The sequence below is a fragment of the Orycteropus afer genome, unplaced genomic scaffold (assembly GCF_000298275.1).
Source record: "Orycteropus afer afer isolate SDZICR_OR568_19922 unplaced genomic scaffold, OryAfe1.0 scaffold00061, whole genome shotgun sequence".
Lineage (NCBI taxonomy): Eukaryota > Metazoa > Chordata > Mammalia > Tubulidentata > Orycteropodidae > Orycteropus > Orycteropus afer.
Window position 1 is genome coordinate 1,630,440 of NW_006921648.1, and position 10,300 is coordinate 1,640,739.

Below are 10,300 nucleotides of genomic sequence, written 5' to 3' on the forward strand. Positions count from 1 at the left end.
GTCCTCCAATATATAAACCTTTCCTTAACTTTCACAATAACGGACTAATACAATATTTGTCCTTTTGTGACTGACTTATTTCGCTCAGCATAATGTCTTCCAAGTTCATCCACGTTATGCGGTGTTTTGCAGATTCTACATGATTCTTTAGCGTCAATGCATATTTTTTGAGGGACACGGTTCAACCCCTAACTAACTTCTCACAGGGCAGCTGGTTTCTTCCAGAGCCGGGTTCCAGGAGACTCTGAAGCTGCAAGACTCCTTCAGACCCAGCCTCAGAGGTGCTTACAGAGTCACTTGCATGGCTTTCGATGGTCAAGGAAGTCTCGGGGGCCAGCCCAGATTCAAGGGGAGAGTTAGATGCAGCTCTCATGCGGAGAAGCAGCAAAGGCTGCAGCTGTCTCTGATCTAATCTAATCACAGGCCGGAGAACTTCTGGTCTTTGTTTAAACTTTTTACCGTGATTTGGGTGAAGGTTTACAGAGCAAGCCAGCTCTCGTTCAGCAAGTCACACACAGTTTGTTTCACGTCATTGGCTGGATCCCCACAACGTGACATCACGCACCCCACTTCTTCCCTGTGTTTTCCGCTTTCATCCCTCCTTTCCTATTGCTCCTGAACTTTGTCCTTGGACAAATGCTGCCCTGTGGATCTCAGATGGTTGGCCATTCCCAGGAGTGTGTACCTCCCTGGTGGCATAGAACTGTCTCTATCGTTTGGCTGAAAATTGAGCTACGGGGGTAAGTTCAGTTCCAGGCCCAAAGAGTGACCAGGAGCCATCATCTCTGAGGTTCCAGCAGTCTCTACTGGGCCAGTGAGCCTGCTCTTTTTTTTTTTTTTGTAATGACTTGCACTTTCGTTCCACATTTCCCCCCACTCTGAGCAGGACTTTCTAATGATCCCTTTCAGAGCTGTGGGTGGTGGGAGCCTGCAGAGGGTTATGCATTTCAGCTACATTGTGGCCAAACTGGTTTCCACAGCGGGTGTTCCTTTACAGTGCTCACAAACAGCCGGACTCCACTTCTGACGGTGGGTGCGCTGTCAACCTCACCTCCCGCTCCATATCTGGGCAGGCTGATAAGATGGCCCTGATAATCTCACTTGCCCTAGAGAGGCATTCAAGCCCTGTCCAGTGTTGGAGTAACCCTCACCCCCAACCACAGTGAAAGTGCCTCCTTGCTCTCACAAGGCCTCTGGTCCCTCAGTCCATGAAGCATTCACCTCTAATCAAACCACTAGCCTCTGGGGAGAAAGATGAGACAATCTGTTGCTGTGAAGATTGACAGCCTGGGAGACCCTGTGGGCAGTTCCACTCTGTCCTCTAGGGGCGCTGTGGGTCGGAATGGACTCCAGGCAGTGGGTGTGGTTTGGCCTTTGCTTCCATGAAGATTGACAGCCTGGGAGACCCTGTGGGCAGTTCCACTCTGTCCTCTAGGGGCGCTGTGGGTCGGACTCCACTCCAGGGCAGTGGGTGTGGTTTGGGGTTTTGCTCTGACAAGCCCTATTCAGACCCACTCCCCCAGAAGCCGCATCAATCTCTTCATTTTCTCCTAGTGTGTGTGGTACCAGGAGTCTCAACATTTAAACCGCATCTTAGGGGGAAGGGTGATCACATCGCGGGGTCACCGCAAGGCACGCTCCTACCAGCACGGTGTGACTCTCACCTGGCCACACCTGCCCAGAACTTGGCATCATCAAACTTGCTTTCGTTTTTTGCCAATCTGATGGCAAAGGGCCCAAAGGACGCAAGGAGGACTTCCACATCCTGGTCGGCGTCTGTCTGCAGCTCGGTGCTCCTGCCCGTTCTTATTTTGCCTAAAACTCAGATGGCACCCCTCCTCCCCTTCACCCCCTCCCGGCTGCGCAGAGCCCCGGCAGCTCACCTGGAGCTAGCTCAGGGCCCCCCAGGCTGCCAGGAAGGGCCTCCCCTCCGGCTCCGCCTCCATCCGCATCCTTCAGGGGCTGCGCGGCGCCCGACGGCGCCTGGGCCCCCAGGTCTCCGCCTCCTTCCCGGATCTGCCCGGTCCCCAGCGCCGGCCGCCCGCGGGGTCTGCCGCCCCTCCACTCCCTCCTCCCTCGCCCCCGCGGGCCTGGCAGGGGGCAGGCTCTCGGCTTCTGAGAGCGTTTTATTGGGCTGGAAATGGCTAGGGCTTGGCGAGGGCGCCGCGCGGTCCTCGGCGGTCCCTGGGATGCTGAGACCTGCCTGTGCCAAGCGGAGCCCCGCGCGCAGCTCACGGGGCCTCAGGGGGCGCTGGCGAGGCGGCCGGGGGGCGGCCGGGGACCCCCGCCGGGAAGGGAAGCTGGGCCGGGGCTCCGGCTTCCGCGCACCGCCCCCTGCGCCTGCTTTTCAGCTCCTGCAGCCGCGAGGCCTCCGGGAGGCGGCCGGGGAAGAGGCGAGCGGTCCGCGCCCGGCCGGCCGTGGGAGAGCAGGAGCGCGCCCTGCCCGGAGAGCCCCAGGCGCAGGGGTCCGGGAAGGGAAACCAGGGGCCGACTCAGGAAAAGCCGGAGCCGCGGCACCAGCGGGGTCCGGGGGCCGTACCGCATAGACGCGGGGCTTTGAAGATTAGGCACTTCTCCTGCAGCGTAGCTGCGGGTTTTTGGGGTGCGCCCGCCCCGCCCCGCCCCACCCGGAGGAGGGGGACCGCCAGCGCGCACCCGGGCCAGGACAGGACCCAGCCCGGGTCCCCGAGAGCCTCGGCAGCCTCCCGGAGTGGGGACGCCCGCCGCTCTCCCACGCCCGCTACCCTCGGGGTCCCCCAGCCCGCGCATTACCCTGCCCGGCCGTGCGCTCCGAGCCCTCCTCCGACGCCGCGTCCCCCAGGATCCCCGTCCTCGCGGCCATCCCGCTGCCTCGCGCCTGGCCGCCTCCCTCCGCCCTCCCCCAGGTCCCCAGGGCGGCCTGGGCAGCCCCCGTCCGTCCCATCGGCCACCGGCCTGCGGGGGGCCATGCGGCCGCGCGCGATCGGACCCCGGCTCGGGCTCCGGCTCCTGGCGTTACTGCTGCAGCTGCCGCCGCGGCTGGCGCGCGCCCCGGAGCCCTCCGGGCAGGACTTGAGCCTGGGCGTGGTGAGTGCGGGGCCGGCCGGGGAGGGCAGCCCGAGTTCCTGGGGCCCAGGGCGCTGAGGTCCAGCAGGGAGGAAACTCGAATGTCCATGGAGTGTTGCGTCAGGGCTCCAGCCGGGATCCGCAAATCGGAAGAGCAGCTGCGGCGCTGCGGGCCGGGGCTCCTGGGCCCGGACAAGCCTGGGACACTCAGGCCTGGAGAGTGGGGGCCTGGGTACGGGAGCGGCGGGCACCTGGGGCTGGGCGCCCTGGGCTCCAGGGACCTGGCCAGGGGCCAGGCTTCCGAGGCCGTGAGGGGCAGGGGGTGATGGGTCCCACCCGCCCTGCGGTGCGGCCTCACCGGTCCCCTCCACCGCCCAGGACTGGCTGACGCGCTACGGCTACCTGCCGCCGCCCGACCCCGCGCAGGCCCAGCTTCAGAGTCCGGAGCAGCTGCGGGATGCGATCAAGGTCATGCAGCGCTTCGCGGGGCTGCCGGAGACCGGCCTCCTGGGTAGGTCGCCTCCCCCACCCCCCAGCGTCGGCGACATCAGGGCAGCTAGGACCACGCTGAGGCCAGGCCCCAAACCCGGAGATTCCAGGCACTCCTTTTCAATAAATACGGTAACACCGGCCAAAGCCCGAGGCTCATCGCAGTCCTTCCTTGGGTTGCCGAGGCGGCTCGCTACGGAAGTAGATCGCCTAATCTTCCTTCTGAGGAGTGGCTGGTGGGTTTGAACCGCTAACCTTCCGGTTAGCAGTCGAATGCCTTAGGTATTAGGCCACCACAGCTCTGGAAGCTGTTCAGCTCATATGCCTGTCTATCGTGTGGCTGGAAGCCACAGGAGTGAGTTAAGTTTCAGGCCTGAAGGGGAACTAGGGGCCATAGACTGCGGGGGGTCTCACCAGGCTCTATCAGACCAGCAAACTTCATTACAATTCTTGACAGGCTGCGCTGGTCCAATGACGGACAGATAAGGCCCCTGTTCTCGGTGGCTAACATTCTAGATGGAGAGAGGAAGGAGCCAAAAATCCGAGCACTTTCCGTTCTGACTTACGTGACCTGTAGGACGGTGCAGGGCTGCCCATGGGGTTCATAAGCCTGTCATCTTTGTGGAAGTGGATTGCCACGGCTTTCTCCTGTGGAGAGGCTGGTGGGTGCCAGCCACCAGCCTCAGGGTTGGCAGCCCAGTGCTTTAACCACTATGCCACCAGGGTGGAAGAGGGAGCCACAAATCAAGAACATCAGTGTTTGTGTACTGACAATTTCAGACAGCGGCTAGGGTGTAAAAGGAACCCCGATGGTGCAATGGTGGGCACTCGGGACCCACCCAGCGGCTCTATGAGGAAAAGACGTGGTGGTCTTCTTCTACCAAGATTACAGAAGCCTGGAAAACCCTGTGGGGGCGTTCGACCCTGTCACATGGGGTGGCTGGGATCGGAAATGCACTGACAGCCACCAGCAGCAACAACAGCTGCAGCAGCGAATGTGTTGAAGAAAAGAAGACGCTAACAGTATTGAGGCGTTGGGGTTGGGCAGGGCGGCTGTCTGAAAGCATCACCCCAGCTGAGGCCAGAAAGGGGAGGAGCCAGTATGAGAAGCGAGGAGGGAAGCATGTGCCCGGAAGCGCCGAGCTTGTGCGCAGGGAGTGCGAGGAAGACTGAAGGGCCAGGCAAATGCTTCTCTGGGGGGACAGGAGACTGGAACTTGAGTTCGATTCCAAGTGTGATTAAAAAAAAAAAAAAACATGAAAGAAAGAAAAAAAACCACAGTGGGGGCGTGTGAATGAGAAGTGGCTAGATCTGATTCGCAACTTTCAGTTTCCTGTGCTTGATGGTGGAGGATGGAGGGTGGGGGCAGGGCAGCCAGGAAAGGGGCAGAAACAGGGATGATGGTCGCCCGGATGGGGTGGGGGTGGCAAGAAGTCGTCAGCTGCAGGGTGTGTTGTGGAGTTGAGCTGAGTGGCCGGGCCTTGGGTTACACGGTGAGGGAGACTGAGGGACCTCGGCTGGCTCCCAAGGAAGGTAGGGTCCTCTTCTGTCCGGCCCGTTCGTGGCCAGCCTGAAAGGGAACCAGGCATCTCCAATGTGGCCAGTGAGCGTTGGTCCCATCAACCAATGACGTGAGGCTTGAGTTTCACTTGAAGACAAGAGGCTGCTGGAGCTGGCGTGGTCAGTGTTTGTGACGTGTGTCTACCCGCAGCCGAAGGAGAAGAAGGCTGCTGGGAAGGGAACTGGGGAAGAGCAGTCCGGGGGCTCCCAGGTGGACCAGCACAAGAGACCAGAGGCCCGGCCGTCCTGAGGACGGTGGACTTTGGATGTGAGATGGTGGCTGTCCCCCAGGGGCTTCCAGCCTGCAGGAGAGGAGTCCTGGGTTACTCACTGTGCCCCTAGGGCTCTCCACAGTCCACCCGCCAGGGCTCGGGCGAGTGGGGCCCCAGACCTAGCCTGCGATTCCAGCGGTAGTAGCTTGGTTGAACAAGATGGCTTCCGACTCAGACTTTGTTTCTGTTGTGGGGGACCGTCAAATCCATTCTGACTCAGTGACCCCGTGTGACAGAGCAGGCCTGCCCCATAGGGTTTCTCCTAAGATGGCCAAGTCCTCCTCCCTTGGGGCCGCTGGGTGGGTTCAAACCCTCACCCTTGGCTTTAGCAGCCAAGTGTTTAACCATTGTGCCAGCAGGGCTTTGTAGACTCACAGGGCCTGACCTCAAATCCTGCCCGTGGGACCTTCCTCAGCCAGTTTCCTAACCCCTCTGAGCCTCAGTTTCCCCTTATTTGGGCGGGCTGTCCCACGGCTGACCCCGCTCCCCCGGCCCCTCCACAGACGCCCAGACAGTGGCCGCCATGCACCGGCCGCGCTGCTCCCTGCCCGACGTGCTGGGCGTGGCAGGGCTGGTCAGGCGGCGCCGGCGATATGCCCTCAGTGGCAGCATGTGGAAGAAGCGGACGCTGACCTGGAGGTAGGTCCTGGTGCCCTCCCCCACCCGGCCTGCCTGCGGGGCGCTGCCACCTTATCCAGCAGCCCTCTCCTCTCCGCCCAGGGTGCGATCCTTCCCCCAGAGCGCCCCGCTGAGCCCGGAAACCGTGCGCGCCCTCATGCAGTACGCCCTGGCCGCCTGGGGCGTCGAGTCAGGCCTCCGATTCCAGGAGCTGAGGTCTCGGGACCCTGACCCTGACATTCTCATCGACTTTGCGCGGGCCTACCACCAGGACAGTTATCCCTTTGACGGGCCGGGGGGCACCCTGGCCCATGCCTTCTTCCCCGGGCAGCACCCCATCTCGGGGGACACGCACTTCGACGATGAGGAAGCCTGGACTTTTGGCTCAAAAGGTAAGCCTTGCTTCTCTGAGAGGCCTCTCCCGGGTCTGTCTGTCCTTAACAGCTGGGTTTCAAACACACTTATTATTGTGGCCCCATCCCTTTCCTAGGACTGCCACAGCAGAGGCCCACTTTGTGCCTTCTGTGTAGAGAAATGCCACTTTTGTGAAAAAAGTGTTATACTTGATTCCTTGCTGAGAATATATGCAGCAAAACTCACCACAATGCGGCCATTTCCACACACTACGCCGTGACGCTGACGGTGTGGTCCGAGCTGTGCAGCCATTATCACCTTCCTTTTTCTGAGCTGTTCCTCTCATTAATATCATCTCACGGTCCCTAAGGTTCCCATCTAATCCTTCCAGTTGCTGTTGTCAATTTCATCTCACAGAAACAGATCTTAAAGGAGCCTGCCCAAGCAGACATTTGTTTCTTTTTTTAAAACTAGTTAAGCTAATCTACTGTGTGATTTTAAGATGACTCTAAGGGATTTTTTTTTTTTAATCTCAGGGCAATAGTTTCAGGAGTTCATCCAGCCTCTGTGGTTCCAGAAAGTCTGGATTCTATGAGAATTTGAAATTCTGTTCTGTATTTTCCCCCTTTTGATCAGGATTCTATAGAGTCTTTGATCAAAATAGAACCGAAGTTTCTTGTCTCACAGCTCTGGAGGCTAGATGTCTGCATTCAGGGCACCAATAGGGTGGTCTGGCCTCCAAAGGCTCTGGGGCTTTTTCCTCCCTCATCCCTCCCAGCTTGTGGTGACCCTGGCGTTCCTTGCTTGCAGCTATAGCATAATGTTGTGCTGGCTTGCCCATCTTCCGTCCGCCTGTCTCCCCGTGTCTCTTCTCCTCTTTTATAAGAGAACATTCAGATTGGGTTAGGACCCGCCTTGCTCCGGTATGACCTGCTGGTTTAACTGATAACATCTCCAAAGACCCTCTCCCCAAATGAGGTCACACTCACAGGTAGGGTGGGGGGTTGGGACTTCAACATGTCTTTTTGGGGATACTCTTCAAATCTGTCCTGGAGGAAGTGCAGCTGGAATGCTCCTTGGAAGCGAGAACGGCCAGACTTGGTCTCACCTACTTTGGTCATGTTGTCAGAAGGGACCATTCCCTGGGGAAGGATGCCATGCTTGGTAAAGTGGAGGGGCAATGAAAGAGGGGAAGGCCCTCAGCGAGATGGCTGGACACGGTGGCAGCCATGATGGGCTCAGGTGCAGCCAGGATTGTGAGGCTGGCACAGGACTGGGCAGTGTTTCGTTCTGCTGGGCATGGGGTCACTGTGAGTCGGAGGTGACCCGGCAGCACCTAACAGCAACAACAAATGTGCCTGGGTGGTGCAAACGGTTTGTGCCTGACGACTGACCTAAAGATTGATGGTTCAAACCTACCCACTGGTGCCACAGAGCAAACGCCGGGTGGGTGACCTGCTTCTCTAAACACGACAGTCGGAAAAACCTGCAAAGCACAGTTGTACCCTGTGACACGTGGAGTCACCATGAATCAGAGCCAACTCAGCAGCCATGGTTGGTTTTTCAAACCCTGTGCCCGGCTCTGGGTTGGAGGCTGAGCCTGAAAAGATTCAGATCCACACCTCAGGTGTCTCTGTTCAGCGGTGAGTTGGAGCAGTGACCTTCAGTCACCACACGGGGTGACAGGAATCGTAGCAGGTGAAGGCTTTGAGCTTGGGGGTGTCCCCCAAGGCTCTCCAGGGAGGGGGACCACTCCATGCACCCTACAGCTCTGCATGGAGGGCCAGCAGGAATCGTAGCAGGTGAAGGCTTTGAGCTTGGGGGTGTCCTCCAAGGCTCTCCAGGGAGGGGGACCACTCCATGCACCCTACAGCTCTGCATGGAGGGCCAGCACTGTCCTGGGGCACACAGGGTGGTGGGGGACACATGGCTAGGTGCTGTCAGTCATTGGGTCGGTCAACTCGAAAGTGGTGTTCTGGTTCCCTAATGCCTCTCTGACAGGAAATATACCACGAATGGCATGGCCTTAACAAACAGGAGTTAATTTTTACAATTTGGAGGCTTTAAGTCCAAGTTCAAAGTGCCAGGCTCTAGGGGCTGGGTGAAAGCCCCTCAACCTTGGGGTCCAGCTCTGCCTCCTGCTCACGGCGCACTGAAGCTAGAGGTGCTTCTTCACTCAGACAGCTGCTGGCTGCTGAGGCTGAGAAGCCCCAAGGTTGACAAGTGAAAAGGCACAGTCCTGATGTTGCCTAACCTCATGGCAGGCCATTAACTTAAGTCCACTGTAAGTCCCAAGGTCGGCAGAGCATAGCAGGCTGCTGAGCAACGACACGGCTACCTGCAGGGTCCAAGCTAGAGGCCATTCCCAAGGCTTCTCCTTAAATACAGGAAGCAGAGCACATACCCAAAGGCAGCTACTCAGCTGCTTGTGGTAGATCCCACCATGGAGTTGATTGCCAGTCTCCTCACGGGGAATAACTACCACCAGCTGCCTGGCCACTCAACCAGGCCCAGCCAAGCTGACACACAAACATAACCACCTCAAGTAGCAAGGAGTGGGAGGAGCCACTGAGGCCAGAAACAGCCTAGAACATTCCGGGCCAGGAGGCAAAAGTATGCTGTGACTCCAACACTATTGCCCTGAGGTCATCGTTAACCTTCAACCCAAAAATATCCCCCGAGTCTCCTTAAAACCAAACAGAAGTTCCTCTTCACTAGGAAAGAGCATCTGCCTTGAGCACCATGTCCTTTCAAGATCCGCGTGTGTGGGGTCAGAGTGACCGCAGCCACTCGAAAGGTTAGACGGGAACTTCAGGGGGCAGCGAGTTGATGTCAACGGAGGGGAAACACTGCAGAACAGGAGGGTGAGAAGGGCTGCACGCCTCGGAGAATGGAATCGGGGTCACTGACCTGTCCCTGGAGAAAGTGTTAATTGGCGTTTGTTTTGCTCTGTGTATTCTCAACAACCAATAAGAACCAAATTATTAAATACATCTATATAATTATACGGAGCTCTGGTAGCGTAGTGCCTAAGGCACTTGACTGCTACCCAGAAGGCTGGAGGTTCAAATCCACCAGCAACTCCTCGGAAGGAAGATGAGGCAATCTACTTCCGTAGTGATACTGCCTCGGAAACCCAAGGAGCGGTTGCTATGAGTCAGTCCAACTCAACGGCACATAACAACAACAACATATAATTATACAGACCAAACAAGCAAACCCACTGCCCTGGAGTCAATTCCAACTCATAGCGACCCCCATTGGGTTTCTGAGGCAGTAAATCTTTACAGAAGTAGATTGCCCCATCTTCCTTCCATGGAGCAGTTGGTGGGTTTGAACCACCGGCCTTCTGGTTAGTAGTCAAACACCTTAGGCACTGCGCCACCAGACCTCCATGCATATGTGTGTGTGTGTGTGTGTATGTACATGTATGTGTATATATGGTGTTGAGAGGGAGGCCATAGAGAGTGTTGCTGGTTGTCAAGTCAGCGGAGTGTCATGGCCGCCTTCTGTGTGTCGGGGCCAAGCTGTGCCCCCTGGGGCTTTTGAGGCTTAGCCTTCTGGAAATTGACTGCCAGGCCTTTTTCTGAGGCATCTCTGGGTGGATTTGAACCACCAACCTTTCAGGTAGGAGGCAAGTGCTTAACGATTTGGACACGCGGAGTGCTCTCGATGAGGGAAGGTCCCATATCAGAAAGGCCTTGGAGACCATGTGGCGGAGTTTGCATGATGGGGTTCTGAGGGCAGTGGGGAGCCGCCACAAGGGGTTGTGTTCTAGAAACATCACTGGCTACGGTGGGGGCCGGGTAGAGACAGAGAGGCGGCAACGATGCAGGACCCAGGATCCAGAGACTTGGCGGTGGCCCAGGACGGAAGAGAAGCTGGTGACGGAGCTAAGGGACATTAGTTAGGATGGGCACAGACTGGGATCTGACTGGACCCTGGGGCCAAGGGAAATGGGG